The sequence below is a fragment of the Podarcis muralis genome, chromosome 4 (assembly GCF_964188315.1).
Source record: "Podarcis muralis chromosome 4, rPodMur119.hap1.1, whole genome shotgun sequence".
NCBI classification, from domain to species: Eukaryota; Metazoa; Chordata; class Lepidosauria; order Squamata; family Lacertidae; genus Podarcis; species Podarcis muralis.
This window is the reverse complement of record NC_135658.1, coordinates 104489741-104510312: the sequence shown is the minus strand read 5'-3', so window position 1 is coordinate 104510312 and position 20572 is coordinate 104489741. Positions and strand designations below refer to the sequence as shown.

The 20572-nt window shown below is 41.7% G+C and overlaps 1 long non-coding RNA gene across 1 annotated transcript; it reads right to left on the bottom strand.

Annotated features, from left to right (window-relative positions):
- Positions 1-12949: 12949 nt before the first annotated feature.
- On the bottom strand, positions 12950-20243 carry LOC114595440 (uncharacterized). The gene is made up of 2 exons (XR_003706283.2): positions 20061-20243; positions 12950-14224 (listed from the first exon to the last, which is right to left on the bottom strand). It is a non-coding gene; the product is annotated as an uncharacterized LOC114595440 (long non-coding RNA).
- Between the last annotated feature and the right edge of the window lie 329 nt (positions 20244-20572).

The window sequence follows — 20572 nt, the reverse complement described above, 5'->3', positions numbered from 1 at the left end:
GAATATAAAAGAATATAAAATATAGGAGTTCTCCTTCTTTGGGCTTTTTATTAATACTTGTTCTGCCACCTGAGTATTATGGCTGATCTAATTGGCCAAACCACTGCTCTGGTTTCTTTCTTCAGTTCATGGCTTTATCTTGACACTGGAAGCAAATCAATATAGATGACCCTCAGAGCTGGGACTCCTAGAAGGAAAGGCAGAAATCTGGAGGAGAAAGTTAATTATTGAAAGAGGAGGAAGATTCTTTCTATCAAGAACCTACTGTAGCCGCTCAACTTACAAGCAATTTCTCTTTTCCGAAGCAGACAGGAGAATCCTTCCAAGGATCCACTATGGCATAATAATAGCAATGAAGGCACAGAACGATAACGCTGGCAATTCGGAATGGAAGAAGTGTTGAAATAATTTAAATCTTTTCTCATATTTTAAGTGGTGATCGTTAAATATCAAAGCACATGTGCGTGTACTTTTAAAATGTGTCATAGTTTGGACAGAAAAGGAGGTAATGCTCTGTATAAATTTCAGGCACAGTAGCCTTCATTTATTTTCAAATAGGCAGCTGCTGAACACTGATATAAAAATGCCTTGATTTAAGTGAAAGTGAGCCTTGTTTAAATGAGTGGGGACTATAATGTGTTTAGGACTGGAAGGTTCCCCTTCCCCTTTAAAATGGATGAGTATAACTCACAATGATCAACTTCTTTCTGTACCCTATTCTGACTATCTTGAATTCAAACTACTTCTACCTACTTCTATGGACTGGTTGTTTTGAACATTGTGAGCACAGAAGGAGGAGACAATGACAACCCTGTCTGATGTTGTTATATGGAATAGATTTTGCAGATATTAATATTGCACAGCTTGAAGCAATAGGGTGCATAAAAACTGACTCCTCTTGCAATAAAAATTGTCCAGACCCATAAATATGATTCAAAATCTTTACTTACAAAATTTGCTTAAAAACAGAAGATAAAACAAAAAATGTTACTTCCAAACGTCATGTGTATGTCCAGCACAGGTTCCATCATCTTAGAAAATTGAAATAACTTCAAACAGACCTAAAACCAGGTATGTGTGTCTCTCTACACAGTCTTCATTAGCTTCTCTTCAGGAGAGACCTCATGGGCACATCCTTTGTTCTCTGTGGCTTCCAGAGAAAAACCCAAAGACCAACTCCCTAAAATGGCAATTTGCAATTGAATACCTCTCATGGGTGACGCTGTGGGTTAAACTACAGAGCCTAGGGCTTGCCGATCAGAAGGTCGCGATTCGAATCCCCGCGACGGGGTGAGCTCCCATTGTTCAGTCCCTGCTCCTGCCAACCTAGCAGCTCGAAAGCACGTCAAAGTGCAAGTAGAAAAATAGGTACCACTCTGGCGGGAAGGTAAACGGCGTTTCCGTGCACTGCTCTGGTTCGCCAGAAGCGGCTTAGTCATGCTGGCCACATGACCCGGAAGCTGTACGCCGGCTCCCTCAGCCAGTAAAGCAAGATGAGCACTGCGACCTCAGAGTTGGCCACGACTGGACCTAATGGTCAGGGGTCCCTTTACCTTTACCTCTCACACATGCATGAGAGTCAGCAGAGAATATCAACAGTTAATTAACACCCCATCTAGCTGCTCAGAGAGCTCTTCTTAGCCTCTCTGTAGCTCAATGGAATTTTCAAGATAAGCTTCAGCAATAGACAAAGAGGCATTTTCCATTTCAGTTGTCCAATAGATCATTATGCTTGACAGCAGATGCAGCGGCTGTCCCACCTACATCTCTCCAGTAATGTTGAAGACAGTTGTGTAGTGTTTTTCCAGTTTCCAAAGGGAAAGAGGCTCCTCCCACATAACCTGGGGTTCAGTTGTTACTGGAGCAGGACAGAAAGCACACACTGTTGTGACTTTCAGGCCACTAGGGTGGCATCAGAAGAAGCTCTAGAGCTGGCAGAATATTAGCAGTCTAAGCAGGATATCGATGTTTCCTCAAGCAGCCAATTTTGGAACCTGAAATGTCAATAACCTCCACCCATACATAACACACCAGGCTTCACTCTCGCTCCATCACTCTGGCTTGATCCCTCATACTAGTATGTTCTCTAACTTACCTGATTCTCCTCTCCGCTCTATTCCTCTACTTAGTCAGATTTTGAAATCTAATGCTCGTACCCCTAGGAAAGTCACCTATTCTCAACTCTAGTTGGAAAAATGGGCACTAATGCTCTCCCTGCCCCGGTAAAATTTGTATCACTTATGTCACTTCCATAGATTATATGGGTGAGCTCCAATTAAGCAATGTGCTCCCCCCCCCCCAAAAAAAAAAAAGAAAAGAAAGCAAGAAAAAAAGAAAATGCCAATTGGGGTGAACTGACTGATTTAATTACACAATAAAACAGGGTGTATTTTAAAAACAGATTTAAATAAGGTTTGAATTGCATACATTAGGACTGGAGGGACAAAACTCAGTGTGCACACCTTGCATTCCAAGGTGTTCAAAACAACAAATGATGTATGTTATTTAATGAAGAGATGAGGGCAATACTTTTGTTAACTCTTTTCAAATGCAAATTACCTGGATTTACCCACTATAGCATGATTCAAGAGCAAGAAGCAAAACCATGAAGGAGTATTCTTTTCCTAGCACGCATTTTATATTCCGTCTTTCATGTTATCGTAATATTGGTAAAGATAATAATACTATGGAAGTATTTTATGTAAACGGTGAAAATTAATCCTTACTTGTCATAAATTAAGTTATTTATTTAAGACATTTACATAGCATTTAATTATGCACATTTCTAAGTGGTGAGCATAAAAACAACCCCCAGAAAATGGGGTAATGTAACAATAACAATTTACTGTAAAACCAAACACCACTTTAAAATGCCTGCAGGAACAAGATGGTCTTAATCGTGTGCCTGAAGGTTAGCAAGGAAGGGGCCTGAATGTGCAGCTCCTATTAGTTAGGAGCCATGACTGGGTTATGTGGGATCAGGCAGTCCTAAAGATAGCCTGTTCCTTAAGACTACGGTTCTCCTTTCCACCCTTCATTCAAGTACCCCTCCTTTTTATTCACAATGATTACTTGTAGCCTCAGTCAACCTAATCTTGACTGTTGTTGGTTTTTGAAGAATTGTATAAAGTACCTGAGACTTCACCACAGAGCCAGTGTGGTGTAGTGTTAAGAATGGTTGACTCATACTCTGGTGAACCGGGTTCGATTCCCCGCTCCTCCACATGCAGCTGCTGGGTGCCCTTGGGCTAGTCACACTTCTTTGATTTCTCTCAGCCCCACTCACCTCACAGAGTGTTTGTTGTGGGGGAGAAAGGGAAAGGAGATTGTTAGCCGCTTTGAGACTCCTTAGGGTAGTGATAAAGCGGGATATTAAATCCAAACTCCTCCTCTTCATCAAACCAGAAGCTGCTTACTACAGGCATGAATTACATTTATGGAATTGCCTCACAGCAATTTCTCTTTTGATTTTGTTTTATTTTAGGAAAGAAAACACATCCATTTTTTGTTGATTTTAAAGGGCAATTAATTAATGCTCTGCTTGATCATCCCTCTAAGTCAGCTTTCTTCTGCAGCTTCTCAAAGCCTCTGGGAGTTCAGAAGCAGAAGACTAGGACAACAGACCTCCCTGTTGCCAGTCACCAGTGCTAAATCTGAAGAATTCTGTCTCTGAAAAAGGGAGAGGTTGCATTTAGTTGTCATGACTAGAAGCTGTAGATGGACCATACCTCCATGGATGTGTACATTTTTTAAAAACAAAAAACAAATAAGCTGCTAGACGTGTTCCACTAGTGCCATGAGTTAAATACACATTGTCAGCCGTGCTCTGAAAAGTGTTATTTTTTAAAATTCCCACTGAGCTGTGCAACCTCCCTAGTGAACTCTAAGGAGACATGCCCGAGGCTTTGAGAAGAAAAGTTCCACAAGCCAATCCTGAGAGGACAGACCTCAGAAAAGAGCTGTGTATTCCCATAGCTAACAGGGCAGCTTCTTGAAGCATATTACTTTTGAATTAGCACAAAGACTGCATAAATCCTTTCCCTAAGGTTTTCCTTTAGTTCTGATCCTAAGGCCTTGAGGTGTGCCGCTTGGGAATGGCATGATTCTGCCAGACAGTTTCTCCACACAACACAACTGCAAATCTAGCAAGATTTCCCATCAAAACTGCCTAGATAAACCTTCTTTCTTTCCTTCGATTTTTCTTTTTTCTTTTTCATAACTTGCCTATGGGTTCCATCTTGCTGAGAAGAGAGGTTTGAGTAAGAAAGCTTGAGAGCCACAAAAAAAATCAGTACAGACCTAGCTGTTCAAGTATTTGCCAGTGCAATTATATATGTGTGACAAAGGAGGGCTTTGGGGAACATGTGGACATAATGGGAGAAGACGCAGCAGCTGACCCCCATGGCTGAGAAGCAGGCTGCTCAGGCTTTCACAACAGCAAGGTGGGATCTTGTTAGTGCTCAGGACAATATTTTAATCCACCGTTTCTGCAAAGGAGGGCTGCTCTTTTACTCATTACATGGCTAGAACGCAAGGGAGAGATGTGCTAAGAGGAAGGAGCGCTTGGCAAATCCACACCGTGATCAACTCCCACCCGGGAACCAATGTCCTCACTGTGGAAGGACATGTGGGACCAGAATTGGCCTCCACAGTCACTTACGGACTCATTGTTAAAACCGTGTTTATGGAAGAGAATCGTACTCGGCTACGAGGGATCGCCAAAGAAGAAGAAGACATGGTTAGTGACAGAGGAAGGTAGCCAGCCAGTTGCAAAGGGAGCAGAAATAATAATGATAATAATTTATTATTTGTACCCCGCCCATCTGACTGGGTTTCCCCAGCCACTCTGGGCGGCTTCCATAGAAACCAAAAATACACTAAAATATCACACATTAAAAACTTCCCTGAACAGGGTTGCCTTAAGATGTCTTCTGAATGTCAGGTAGTTGTTTATCGCTTTGACATCTGATGGGAGGGCGTTCCACAGGGCGGGCGCCACTACCAAGAAGGCCCTCTGCTTCTTGCAATGAGGGAACCGCCAGAAGGCACTCGGCGCTGGACCTCAGCGTCCGGGCAGAACGATGGGGGTGGAAATGCTCCTTCAGGTATACTGGGCCGAGGCCATTTAGGGCTTTAAAGGTCAACACCAACACTTTGAATTGTGCTTGGAAACGTACTGGGAGCCAATGTAGGTCTTTCAAGGCTGGTGTTATGTGGTCTCGGCGGCCGCCCCCAGTTGCCAGTCTAGCTGCCGCATTCTGGATTAGTTGTAGTTTCCGAGTCACCTTCAAAGGTAGCCCCACGTAGAGCACATTGCAGTAGTCCAAGCGGGAGATAACTAGAGCATGCACCACTCTGGCGAGACAGTCCGCAGGCAGGTAGGGTCTCAGACTGCGTACCAGGTGGAGCTGGTAGACAGCTGCCCTGGATACAGAATTGACCTGCACCTCCATGGACAGCTGTAAGTCCAAAATGACTCCCAGGCTGCGCACCTGGTCCTTCAGGGGCACAGTTACCCCATTCAGGACCAGGGAGTCCTCCACACCAGCCCGCCCCCTGTCCCCTAAAAACAGTACTTCTGTCTTGTCAGGATTCAACTTCAATCCATTAGCTGCCATCCATCCTCCAACCGCCTCCAGGCACTCACACAGGACCTTCACCGCCTTCACTGGTTCTGATTTGAAAGAGAGGTAGAGTTGGGTATCATCTGCATATTGGTGGACACCCAGCCCAAACCCCCTGATGATCTCTCCCAGCGGCTTCGTATAGATATTAAAAAGCCTGAGGGAGAGGACGGAACCCTGAGGCACCCCACAAGTGAGAGCCCAGGGGCTGAACACTCATCCCCCACCACCACTTTCTGAACACTGCCCAGGAGGAAGGAGCGAAACCACTATATAACAGTGCCCTCAGCTCCCAGCCCCTCTAGACGGTCCAGAAGGATGTTATGGTCGATTGTATCAAAGGCCGCTGAGAGATCCAGCAGAACTAGGAAACAACTCTCACCTTTGTCCCTAGCTCGCCGGAGATCATCAACCAGTGCGACCAAGGCAGTTTCAGTCCCATGATGAGGCCTGAAGGGATCCAAATGGTCCGCATCCTCCAGGCGTGCTGGAGCTCTTCTTGGAAGCAACAGAGAACACCGTCTCCACCAAGGAGGAGACAGGGGACACCCCTGAGAAGGAGGCTAGTTCACCAATACAGGTGCCAGATATATGGAGAAACGTGACTCAAAGAAGTAGGAGGCCCAGGGTTCGCTCTGATTGTTTAGAAATACACAATCGCTTTGACGTCCTCTCCCCTAGCATGGAAGACGAAGAACGGACTCCATTTGAGGATCAATCCCTCATTACAGTTGATCAGGTATATGAAGACGAGCAGCAAAGTCAGTCCTCAGGGAATGTGCAGGCAACCTTGGAACGGACAGCTCACGGAAGAACCCCAACCAAACCTAAGAGGAGGCGTGTAGTGGTGATAGGGGATTCCCTACTGAGGGGAACAGAAGCAGTGATCTGTGGGCCTGACAAGATGTCTCGGGAGGTGTGCTGTCTCCCCGGGGTTAAGATCCAAGATGTAACTGAACGACTGCAAGGAATCATAAAACCCACTGACAAATACCCCTTCCTCTTGGTTCATGTGAGAACCAACGACACTGCAAGCAATAGCCTCCAGAGGATCAAAAGAGACTACGAGGCTCTGGGCAGGAAATTGAAGCAATTAAATGCACAAATTGTCATCTCATCTGTCCTCCCAGTTGAACGACGTGGCCCAGGGAGAGAGGGGGAAATATTGGAAGTGAACAGCTGGCTTCGCAAATGGTGTAAACAGGAACGGTTTGGATTCTTAGATCACGGACTGCAGTTTCTTGAAGATGGACTTCTGGCAAGCGATGGGCTGCACCTCACAGCGGTTGGGAGGAATGTTTTTGCCAAAAATCTCAGAAACCTCATCAGGAGGGCTTTAAACTGACTAATGTGGGGGAGGGAGATAGTGCTCCTGAAGGTAGGAGTCTATCAATTGATGAAGATGATCATCCAAATGTCATAGACCAAATGGAGCAAACAGCACGCAGACCTAGTGGTGGGAGGAAAAAATCCTTAAATAAGAGACACGGGGGAATGATTAATGGACTTCAATGTCTGTACACTAATGCGCAAAGCATGGGAAATAAACAAGATGAGCTTGAGCTCTTGGTACAGCAAAGTAAATATGACATAATAGGCATCACTGAAACCTGGTGGGATAAGTCCCACGATTGGAATGTAATAATGGAGGGATACAATCTATTTCAGAGAAACAGACCAGACAAGAAAGGAGGAGGAGTGGCATTATATGTCAGGGATGTGTATACCTGTGAAGAGATCCAAGATTTAGAACCTCAAAGCCAAAGTGAGAGCATTTGGGTCAAAATTAAGGGAGAGAAGAATAACAGAGACCTCATTGTGGGAGTTTACTATAGATCCCCAAGCCAAACGGAGGACATAGATGATGCCTTCCTGGAACAGATGGCCAAGCATGCAAAAGGAAGGGAGATAGTAGTAATGGGGGACTTCAATTACCCAGATATTTGTTGGATGTCAAACTCAGCCAAGAGCATAAGGTCAAACAGATTCCTCACTGGCCTTGCAGACAACTTCATTGTCCAGAAAGTGGGAGAAGCAACAAGAGGAACAGCCATTTTAGATCTGGTCCTAACCAATGTTGAGGACCTGGTTAGTGGGGTAGAAGTGGAAGGATCATTAGGCGCGAGTGATCATGCTCTTCTGAAGTTTACTATACAGCGGAAAGGAGCAGCCAAGCATACTAGGACTCAATTTCTTGACTTTAAGAAAGCCGACTTCATAAAACTTAGGGAAGTGCTGGGTGAGATCCCATGGACAGTAATACTAAAAGGAAAGGGAGTTCATGATGGCTGGGAGTTTGTTAAGAGGGAGATAGTAAAAGCACAACTTCAGGCAATACCAATGAGACGGAAACATGGAAGGTGCCTAAAGAAGCCAGGGTGGCTATCTAAAGAACTTTTAACTGAGTTAAGATTAAAAAAGGATGTGTACAAAAAATGGAAAAGGGGGGAAACCACCAAAGAGGAATTCAAACAAATAGCCAGCACGTGTAGACACAAAGTCAGAAAAGCTAAAGCACAGAATGAACTCAGAATGGAAGATTTGAGACTGGGCGATAGTTGGCCATACTGGCCGGGTCTAAAGAAAGGAAAAGAGTCATCACAGGATAAGTCCTCTGTGGTGTTTGAATAGAAAGGATGGTGGGTTTAATGTCCCTGACATCTCACAGGGCTTGAGGAAGGGAGAACCTAAGAAAGGTTTGGATACCAGCACCATGGTTTCTATCTTTTGACACCATCAGTTAGTCTAACTTTTGTCACTAGGCCAAGTCCAGCTGCTTGCTTCCACTGTTGCTCTTTCTGCAGAATGGTAGCGCAATATGGTATTCTTCCTTGAATTAAGGTGATAAGTTCATTTTAATTTCTTTTTGCTTTTAACTTGTTTTTAACTGTATATGGTTTTATTGTTTGGTTTCGTGTTTTTATGCAGTTGTAAAACTGCTGTTATATATATTTATGATAGAGTGGTATATAGTTTTTTAATAAAAACATATTTTTTAAAAATCATGCAAATCAGGGAAGGGCAGGCAAGTTCTCCCATTTTGCACATTTGCCTAGAACTTTCCCTAGCAGGCAAGGAAAGATGTGCCCATTCACCAGGCATGCCATTCATGGTGTCCTCAGGACAATAGCACTCTCTGAGTGAAGGATTGTTTCACAAGAAGGAGCTTGTGCATTGCAAATTGCTCAGCACCTGGGCTTGAAATCAGTCCATGCACCTGTTGGTTTAATGTTGTTGCTTTGTGACCCTGGCAATGAAGCTGCCAGCTTGAAGAGTGATTCTCAGAACCAGATAGCACGTAAAACCTGAAAACACACATTCTCCCCCTCCACAGAGGGTGGATTGGCTACAGCTTCCTCTGGCTCTGAAGCTTATCACTTTTTAATTTTATTTTCAGAAGGAGAGAAGGCTACATGGCTTCTTTGGGATGCAAAACTCATTTACTACCTGAGAACAAACTGTTAATGTTATGGGTCTGCAATACATATATTAATTATATTCACAGAGCAGTTTCAAGTTTGGAATGATCTTGAAATAAGGTGCTGAAATATTACTTAAAAAAAAAAAAAAACGACAGCAGAATGTACCACACACCATCTTATACAGACATACAGATAGTTAAGCCTATTAATTGGCCAGATTAATATTTAGCATTTTATAGGAAGAGTGAATAAGTTTTGTCTCCTGTTTTCATGCTTCAGCTATAATGTGTGATGGACAAAGCTACACATGGTAGTTTTCCATATCTGGAGCTCTCACATCTCCCCAAGTGGGAGGTAAGCCAATTCGCCCTTGCTAGCATAAAAGTGGATGCACATATTATTCCTACTTCTTCTCTTCCTTGTAAAATTTGTCTGCATTTCGGCGTGAATTCTCCTAAGAAACATGCAATTTTGCCTCCGAGGGACTTCTGGCGGTTTCCTCACTGCAAGAAGTGAAGTTGCATAGAACCAGGCAGAGGACCTTCTTGGTGGTGGCACCCGCCCTGTGGAACGTCAGATGTCAAGTAGATAAACAGATATATGATATTTAGAAGACATTTGAAAGCAGCCCTGTATAAGAAGGTTTTTAATGTTTTTTGTTTCATAGAATCATAGAATCATAGAGTTGGAAGAGACCACAAGGGCCATCGAGTCCAACCCCCTGCCAAGCAGGAAACACCATCAGAGCACTCCTGACATATGGTTGTCAAGCCTCTGCTTAAAGACCTCCAAAGAAGGAGACTCCACCACACTCCTTGGCAGCAAATTCCACTGTCGAACAGCTCTTACTGTCAGGAAGTTCTTCCTAATGTTTAGGTGGAATCTTCTTTCTTGTAGTTTGGATCCATTGCTCCGTGTCCGCTTCTCTGGAGCAGCAGAAAACAACCTTACTCCCTCCTCTATGTGACATCCTTTTATATATTTGAACATGGCTATCATATCACCCCTTAACCTCCTCTTCTCCAGGCTAAACATGCCCAGCTCCCTTAGCCGTTCCTCATAAGCCATCGTTTCATTATGTTTTTATATCTGTAGGAAGCTGAAACAACCCCGTCAGATGGGTAGGGTACTAATAGAATAGTAATAATAGTAGTAGTAGTAATGCACATTTTTGCAATGCATTCTCTCTTGATCTGGATCTGGCCCTGACCTTCCACTTCATCTTGACTCTACCGTTCCTATTACCAGAAGTTCCAGCTGTCCTAAGCTGTCAATTTCTGCTTTGGTTCTCCCTTTCCTGGTTCCAGGTGGTAGCAAAATCAAAAGTTGTTAAACCCAGGAAGGATTAGATCCCAGATATTTTGCATACTTTGCAGCTGAGGTATCCAGTTAATTCAGGCAAATTGTGAAACAAGTTTTTCCACATAAGCAGTCATGAAAGAGGCTGACCATGAGCAGATAATTCAGGAATATTTTCTCTTCATATTTATTCTTTATTCTATTTAGGCATGTATATGAAGTAAAATAATCTCAAGATTACACCGTCTTGACTTAGAGTAATAATGTTGGCCTTTGCGACTTGCTTTGAAAACCAATGTAATTAAAGACATACTACATTATTGCATTATGGACAAATGAGATCACAGCACAAGATACCTTACTGCAATGTCTAAATAAGTTATATATTATTCAATTGTGTTCATATAATACTGTTTTTCAGTTGATATATGTTATCAGTATGTCCACTAGGAAGATCTGGACCATTTATCCAAAGGATCTATATTTACTTTATGTATTGTTAACATTTTATGTATTGTTAAGAAGAATACCTGACCATCTGCAGATCCATATATAGATCATAGACAATAGTGCTGCTTTGCAGGAAAGGATGGAGTTTTAATTACACTAGTCTGGGGGAAAATCCTACCAGTTCCTTTTTGACTCCAGATGCATCATTCCATTGTTCTTATGAAAGGTCAGCTCCAGGACATTCTACATCCTCAAGGAAGAACAAGAGTAGGAAGGTGGGAACACAGAGGATGTTTTCCTTGCATATCCAAAAGGGGCAATTAAAATTGCTCATGTTCTACAGACCAAACAGCAGAGTCTTGTTGAACCTTGAAGGCTATTGTGAACGATACTACAACAGTATTTACTAGTATTTTTTAAAAATCTGTGTTTATTGAAGCCATGTTAGATATGGTCCTTCAAAGGCTAGTAATTTGTACCTGGTGCAGGGATAATGGAGTGTTGTGAAGATGGGATATTTATTGGGAAAGACTGACAGCCCCCGAAACATTAAAGGCTGCTTCACATAGCTATAGTGCCATGGTGAGGCAGAGGTGCTTGCTTGACATTGCTGGTGTTTACTGGGAGGTGAAGGGAGCAGTGGCAAGGTTGGTGTGGTGTAGGCACACTGGAGGGAGCATCAGATTGGCAGCAGTGATGTGACTGACCACCCTCCCCACCCTCCACTACTGCATAAGCACGTGTTGAACATCCACATCAATTTCTCGACACTTGATTAGTTTAGATTTAATGACTTGCTGCTGAATGTGTGCTGACTCACACTAGAGGACTTTGTTTGGGGTCACATGAGGGGATTTGAAAGTTTCAGCTGCTGTGTGTAGATGACTGTTTCATGCATGCAAATCAATGCTGATTTGCAGCCATCAGGTGGTGAATATGCATGTGTGAACCAGCCACAGGAGTTTAACTGATGTGGACGGCATTTGCTCTTTTTGTTGTCAGAAGAGCTGAAATCTTAAATGAGGCACAGACAAAGGTAAAAATGAGAAAACTTTTGTGTTTCAGAACCAGCATTCTTTTCATTTCTGTACTTTTCTTTTCTTGCAAGTCTCCTTCATGATATCAAAACGTTTATGAGGCCAAGAGTAAGTCATTTTGACTTTCCCGTAATGAACATGGGAATATTTTGCTTGTAAATCACAGCGAAGGCTTTCTTAAAGCTTAGTGGCCACTTCTTTTTTTACCCCAAAGTATGACAGATAAGCATTGCAAGTCCTGGAGCTCGCATGTAAATTCCATCACCATGGATGTATTGCTCTTCCAGGTGACACAGCCTGTCAAGGAGAAAGCTGTTTACAATAGACTTGTCATACTCCAACCTTGCATGGTCAGAATAGAGAGCAGATATAAAAATAAATTCTTTACTCATTTATGAGAGCATTTGGTAAGCTGATGTGCCCTTTTGTTTCCCTTTCCAAAGAGTCACAGGCAGATTTGACAAAAGACAAAATATGATGCCACACAATTGCTTGCAAGCTCAAACAGATCCTAAATTTAATAAGCAGTTTTCCATTCCAATGCTTTTACATTTGTTTCATCCTACATTCTGTTGTAACTGTTTGCAAACAAAAAATGCAACCCTTGACATCATGAAACTCACTGAAATTGTGCCTTATAGGTGCTTCTTATTGCTCCTATTTTTAATTGCCTGTGGATGTTCTTTGGCTGTTGTTGTTTAAAGCTTGCACTGTTTTGTGTATTAATAAGAAACACTGTGGTTCCTCTCCTTACCTCTTCCATACTTTAGACATGAAAAGCCAGGTGTTTGTGTATGTAAGATTCCTGTTGTCATTGGAAATATATATATATATATAGACTTCTGTGGCTGTCGGCAAAAACTGTAACTGTACACTTTTCAGTAGCAATATTTCCTGTTTGAGGAAAAAACCCGATTGCAGTGACACACCTTCCTGCATATAATGTGGTTGAGATTATGCACCTTGATGTAAAGCTTTGTGCTTAATATGTCAACCTTTATTTCAGAAACAGCTACAGCAAAAACTGTCACATTAGATCCTTCACAGAAGAAACAACTTCTCTCACGGTGCTCTGAATACCCATGATTTGCCTCTCCTGAAGCAAAAAACTATGGTGTTTGTTTTTTTGCAAATAAGTGTACCAAACAGACAACAAGAAGTTTGCAAATATTATCACATCTGAGAAAGAAAAGCAGTGGCAGAGTGGCACATACAGTTTTAAAGTTCAAGTTAATTGTACAGGTGTTGTGTGGCATTGACTCAGATCTGCACTGATGGTCCCTGCTGCCCCGAGAACAAACCAGGCCATCCAAGAACTGGAAATCCTCTTGTGACTGTTTGGACTAATTGCAATTGCTCTCAACCAGGATGTGGAATGTAGATATGGAATTATATCACATTAGCATATTGATTATTGTAGAAAATGCCTGTTGTGGCCTCAGGTGATTCCATGGAATTTGTTGCTATAGAAGGATCATTATAACAGCTGCTCATGAAGTTACATATATTTGTTAAAAGCACGCATGCACATAGCTATTTATATAGATCAAGTAATGATTATTGCCCAGGGCATAAAATATTCAACTTCAAATTATACAGGTGGGCTAAAATGGAGAGGAAGATTTTGTGAAAATCTTCCCAGGAATTTAAATTAGTTGTTGTAGTAGTTTGTTTAAAAATCTGATTATTAGCCCATTGGATCTGGTTTGGAAGTACTGCCTTCACTCAAAACACCCTTCATTGTTTCATATTGTCAAGATTTAGAAAGCATTTAACACTTTAAAAAATACTGTGCATTTATATCAAAAGTCTCACAGGAACAGGCACAATACGAAAGGGAAAGCAAGGCATAGAAAGGAAAGCGGGCACTGGAGCAGCTGCACGTTCTCTGTTCGATGGATGCAGCCAGCTTAGAGCTTATCCACACTTCTTGTCCTGCAGCTCCCCCCCTGGGGAAACCGCTCTTTAGTTCTCAGCTGGAACAAACAGCAATTCAGGTTTTACCAGATTGCCATTTGTTCTGATTTATCTCTAAAGATCTGGGTGGAATCTACACACATATACTTCCCTGCAGTTACTCCTTCTCTGGCTGATTGCCAGGGCTGGTTTGTTCTCTTCCTTGCCATGATGTTCTTCCTGGGAGGAAGGGGGCACAGACTGCTGGTGGCTGTTGGTGCCCAATTTGCTGGGAGAGGCCAGAGTGTTCCTTCTTTAATCTCTGCACTGCCAGGGAAACTGGCAGTTAGAGCAGAGTGTTCTTTCTTGAAGGGAGGGGAGGAAACCAAACTCCTTACAGTTTCTTCTTTGGCCGAGGGATTGAGCCAGGTTGGGCTTCCCATTTCCTTCTCAAGTGGCAGGAAGTGCAGTCTAGTGAAGAGGGCAGAGTGTGATCCTAGGGCAACGGTATTCACAAACAAAAATAAAATTACCACACAGCATTGCAACACCACTGTTCACAATTTGTATAATACATATTTGACACACAACAGATTGCTGACATTGTACCATGCAATCAACTGTGGTTTACTGTTTGTGTTTGGTTGTTGCTTATTCATTGTTATTCTTGCTAATTAATTGGTTCTGTTCATTGTGTCTAACCTATAAATAAACATTGTTCATATTCATTAGACTCTGGAGGGTGGTTGCCGCTCTGCACCTCTACATCCAGAGTAGTGAACTGGGAAAGGTTGCCTCATGAATATAGGCTTCATTTTAATATCAGGAAATAGAAAAACCTGGCTTGTGGTATCACCATGCCTAGTATGCGATCCCTGATTTGTTAGGATCACTTCAGGATGAATGAAACAGCTGGAGAGGGGGGTGATGCATAGCAGCAGCAAGTGAGTTTCTGGACTGGGCCCAGAGCGGCTGCCTGAGATTAGTAAGGAGCTGAGAACCAGAGTCAGGACCAAATGCAATCCAGAGCAGAAGGCAAACCAAGAGGCAGGACCAGAAACACAGGACACCTTATAGCTTGGGTAGATCTCTTCTTCTTTTTTAATGCTTTTTATGAAGTTTTCTATAACATAAACAAACAAAATAAATACTTTGCAGTTCAACAATTGTATGTCTACTTATTACCACATGTACTATCACGCCCGGACTTCCCTCCCTCCCTTCATCCAGCTTTCATATTAAATTTCCACTCTCACAGATTCTTAATTACTATCCACATCACAAGATTCATTTCATCCCTGCTACAGTCTTTAAGCTTCTACAGTTGTTACCTATGTAGTCAACAAATTTACTCCATTCTTTTTTTAACTTTGTTTCCCCATGGTTCCGGATCCTGTGGGTCAGTTTCGCCAATTCTACATATTCGACCCTTTTTGTCTGCCACTCCATTAATGTTGGTATTTCCTGGGTTTTCAATTTTTGGGCTACTAAAATCCTGGTGGCGGTCGTGGTGTACATAAATAATTTATGGTCTGCTTTTTTTAGTTCATCACCTATCATCCCCAGCAAAACTGCCTCTGGGTTTTTTTGGGAAATTATATTTAATTTTTTAAAAAAATTCATTATAAATCATACCCCAATTTTTAATTTTTTTTTCACATGTCCACCACATGTGGAAAAATTCACCGTCTTTTGTTTCGCATTTCCAGCATGCTTTGTTACTCATATTGTACATTTTTGCTAGTTCGACAGGGGTGCTATACCAGCGGTACATAATTTTCATTTTATTTTCTTTTAGGGTGGTACACGCCGTGAATTTCAGACATAGCTCAGGTAGATCTCATTGGCCAGGCAATGTTTCATTGCGATAGGAAACCATCTCATTGTTCTTCCTTCCCAGTAGGAGCCAATGGCCACCTGGGCCACATCAATCCAGAAAGTTCTTCTCTGAGAAGCTGTAGAGACACTGCTTGCCACATGTGATCAGCATTATCTATCACTGTACCAAGAAGTTGCAGCAATGCAACTTACCATGTAGGATGGTAACCAGAAGCTCCTCACAGAGAGGACAGTAGTGGCTCAAAACAGTAGCAAGCGATTAACGTAAAAGCTGCCAGCTCCCTTGTAAAATCAGCAGCAGGGGTGTGAATAGGAAACCTGTAGAACATCAGACTCAGCCCTACAATATTTCTCTGTGGAAATTGCACTATCTGGTTCTTCAGCACCATGTACTTAGGGTTCCAGAATAATTTCTTCCTGAAATGTTTTCCTTTGTTCCTGAACTCCTTGCTTCTAAAGCTTGCATCCGAGGAGCTTGAGTCAAGAGCCAGAAAGGAAGGATAGTCAATCCCATAATTCTGACATGAGTCTCATAAACTTCTCTGGTTCTACAGTCTCTGACTACGAGCTGCTGTAATTGTTCCCATGGCAGAGGTCCATGTTCCTAATGACTCGGCTTTTATATCTCATTGAGTAAAAATTATGATGGCAAAGTTTTTATAATTCTTGACTGAATATTAACAAATCAGAAATGAATGTGAAAGTATAATGAAGTCAACAGATACATTAATCCTCTGCCTTTATTTTTGTATTGAGATCTTCCGGGGTTTGAGTACACAAGAAATCTATTTGGCCGGAATACAAATAAGACGCATTGAGATTGTCTTGATTGTAGAAAATGTACAATGGAGTAATATATTACATATTAATGAAGTCACATCTTTTAAAGGTTCCCTCCAAAGACATCCTCTTTTTATAATATTTATGTACAGTTTCGTGGACATCTGAATTGCAAATGCATTAAGATCTCTTGAGGGGGCAAAACATACATAAATTGTTTCATAGAAAGTTTTAAATTCTGCAGAAGAACAATGGCTTAAAACTGATAGGCTGACACTCTGAAGTGTGGCTTGAAGATACAGTGGTGCCTCGGGTTACAGATGCTTCAGGTTACAAACTCCGCTAACCTGGAAGTAGTACCTCGGGTTAAGAACTTTACCTCAGGATGAGAACAGAAATTGTGGTGCGGTGGCAGTGGGAGGCCCCATTAGCTAAAGTGGTACCTCAGGTTAAGAACAGTTTCAGGTTAAGAACGGACCTCCGGAATGAATTAAGTTCTTAACCCGATGTACCACCGTACATTCATTGTCCTGAGAACAAAGGCAATAAATTTGTGTTCAAAAGTACAGTAGTTTCACTTTCACTGTCCAAATTAGATCCTGAAAACAATTGCTTTGTCTACTAGGAAATTCTCCTGCACAAGCCATACTGCTCAGACCCAATCTTGAGAACTAGCCTTGAAGCAGGTTCTCCAGTGGGTTCTTAGGGGGTGTTACAATCATCACAGAATCTCAGCAGGGGAACTGTGGGAACAGACTGTATTTTTTTAATGAACAAATTTCATTAATAACAGCTTACAGAAACATGTAGAAGAAATAAGCACCATCCTACAGAACATCACAGGAAAATGGCAATTTTCAGCAGTTGCCTCTGCATTGTGGAATATTCCTTGGCCTGCCACGAAGCATCATCCATCACTTGGTTCAGATATCTTATAAAGACATATCTTTTTGCCTAGACTTTCCCTGGCCTTTTGGACTGTTAATACTGAATTCTTGTTTCTATGTTGCACTATTGTAGAACAATTTGAGATTTCTGAATGTTAAACAGTCTCGAAATGTATTTCAATGCAGATTGGTTTCCCTTCTTTGAATTTACTAACAAGGAGGGAGTTTCCCATATCCCTCAAGTTTCTCATTCTTCCTTATGGTTGGGGTATTTAAAAACCATCTGATATTCATTGAAGTATGCTTGTAATTTGGTATACAGGTCTTCTGTTTTTATTTCATTCCAGAACTCTGTATTGCTTTTCTCCCTGTTGTTGTTGCTTTTTAGGGAGGTGCCTACATGTTTCTGTACACAAAACAAGACAGCAAGATGTAGAAAATAAATGTATTTAAATAAATAATAAATGGGTTAAAGGTTGTGTGACCTTTAACTGGTCATGCCGCTGAGTTTCAGCACTGTGGGGGTTTGGAAGAACACCCAAGAACCTCCCCCTCGGTAGAAAATAACAAGCTTTTTACAATCCATACTGAAATTCTTTTAAATTTCTTATTGGCTTTTAAATGAATTCAGTCCCCATCAGGACTGAATGTGTGTTTGTGTATGTGTGGGTGTGGGTGTGCACACATGTAAAAAGGACGGCTGCTTCTTGAACCAGTGAGTGAATCCTGGGGAATTTCCAAGGCTTCTGGCTTTGTAAGAACCCAGAAGCTATGGCAGAGTAATTTTCCAAATATCTCTTATTACCAAAACTGAATGCAAACCATGGAGAAATGGAAAACTGGGGGGGGGGTGAGGGAGGGAGGGAGAGAGAGAGAGATAGATAGAGAGAGAGAGAGAGAGAGAGAGAGAGAGAGAGAGAGAGAGAGAGAGAGAAGTTTGTTCTGATTGACTTCCACATGCAGAAGTCTAGTATTACCACACCAGGTATATATTGTTCAAAGCAACTTCAGGCAGGAAAGGAAGAAATGAAAGGCAGGGAAATTGGCAGAAGGCTTGGAAGAAGAGACTGTATTCTTACATAATCAATTTCCTACACCACTGATTAGACAACAGGTGACTTGTGTGAAACAAAGGCCTGCCACGTTTGACAAGAATATCACTTGCCTTTGTGACTCAAAGGGTGTAATCAACATCAATTGGTTGCTGATGAAAAGAACTATTGCGACTGTCTCATCTACATGGTCTCAATGGATGATTGCACAAAGAACAGAGCTTCTCCTCTCTATCTCCAAATACTTTGGTTCTGGTCCAATAATCCTTGGCAACTGTCCCTGTTATCTAATGTGTATTTTATGAAGCTGAATGCACAGCTGTACAAAAGTGATTTGTGCCAGTTGTAAACCATATTTCAAAAGGGCATGTTAAGCTGTGGCATGGCAATGGCTGTGAGTTACAGGGACCTGCGTTACGCTTCAGAGATTATGTCAGGTAGCCACAAAATCCAGTATCATTTACTGCAGTGCTAACCTTTCACTAAGCAAGGAGGCGTGTGGGGGAGGTATCTTCTGTTCTATAAATGATGCTTTCCACACTTCTCAGTTCAATATTTATTTAAAGCACTCCTCCACCCAGTCTTGATTTGAAACGGGCTCCTTTTTTGTAAACAAATTCTTCCTCCCCCGAAGGCTCTACTTCCTGACAGTTCCCCGAAATTTTGAAAACATCTGCACCCCACCAATTCTTCCCAAGCCACCCTCTACTGCTGTCTTCAGCCAGTTTCCTCCCCACAAACAACCTTCTCCCCAAATTCCCTTCTAGCAGTAGTTAGGGAACAGGGAGGTGTAAGAGTTCCCAGAGTTACAGATTTGTTTATTCATGCAGTGAATTCAAAAGGTTCATTCCAAAGGTGAATTCACTTACAACTCTGCATATATGTGATGGAGATGCTCGTTATTACTTAAAGCACTCATTTTAGCCAGACCATGAATTTCTTTGGTTACAAAGCACACTATCTCATCCCATTAAATTATCACCAATAACTGCTGGCTGGCTCCTTCATTGGAGTTCGCTAATGTCCACAGCCATTGGGTCTGATTTGGGCTTTCTAATAGCACTTAACTACAGAAAAGGACTGTAGACAATATTATTTTATTGGTGTGTTTTAATGGTTTAGCTTCAAAGAGTTTAGACAACAGATCTGCTGTTCCCTTTAAATATTCAGGGGTTCAAATGGTCTCTCTTCTTTACTGAAGTTTTTATCAGGGAATGCATAATGTACCCTTTTATGAGACATGTTTCCTGGATGATTTTAGAAACCCCTTTTTCAGGAGGAGGCTAATAATAATAATAATAATAATAATAATAATAATAATAATAATAATTTATTATTTATACCCCGCCCATCTGGCTGGGTTTCCCCAGCCACTCTGGGCAGCTTCCAAAAGAATATTAAAATACTGTGATACATCAGATACTGTAATACATGTATTATTGTGCAGGTAACAAAATATCTAAATGTTCATTTCTTACACCTTTTAGGATTGCAAGTTCATAGCTTGTCATTTAAAAATAATTTGTTCTGTGGAGGATGAGATTTTGTACATTTTTGTAGTATATGGGTTGGTTGGTTAATACATACTTGACTGGCATTAGACAACTTTTAACTTCATTTTGCTTAGATCTCAATTGTATATTTTAAGCATCCATATACATGTTACAGAAGCTTTAAAGGCATTTGTTATTAAATTGTCAAAGTAAAGTATAAAAAGTAAAAGATGATTAGTTTTACCCTTTTGTATAATTATTTTAATACTATTGTTACATACCTCCCCAATCTCTGAGCAGTGAGAGACCTCAGGGTTTCCAAGTGTAAACTGTTCTAATAAGTTCCCTGACACATCTTTGGTTTTATGAACTTTGTTCTGTAAAATAAATCTTTCTTATTTGTTCAGCTTCTGCCTGAGTCTCCAAGGATCAAAGTTTTACCTCACACAAAAACCGCAGGATAACTCATGGTGGTTATCTTTAGAGTACTGTATATGTAGAGAGGGTTCGCCGGAATTGGTGGTAGTGCTGTGATACAAAAGAAAACCCACAGGCAGAAGAAAGTTTTATATTTTGTGAGGGGAAATTTCCTGTGAGGAAATGGCACACACACACACACACACACACACACACACACACACACACACCCGATAGTCAGGCGGAGGGAACAACTTCTGAGGGGAGGTTCAGTCAGGAGGCGGAATTGCTGGAAGAGGAGACAGAGAGAACAGGGCTTTTAACAAAACAGATTCAGTCAACCAGAAGACAAGTGGAAAGAGGAAAAGAGGCTGGA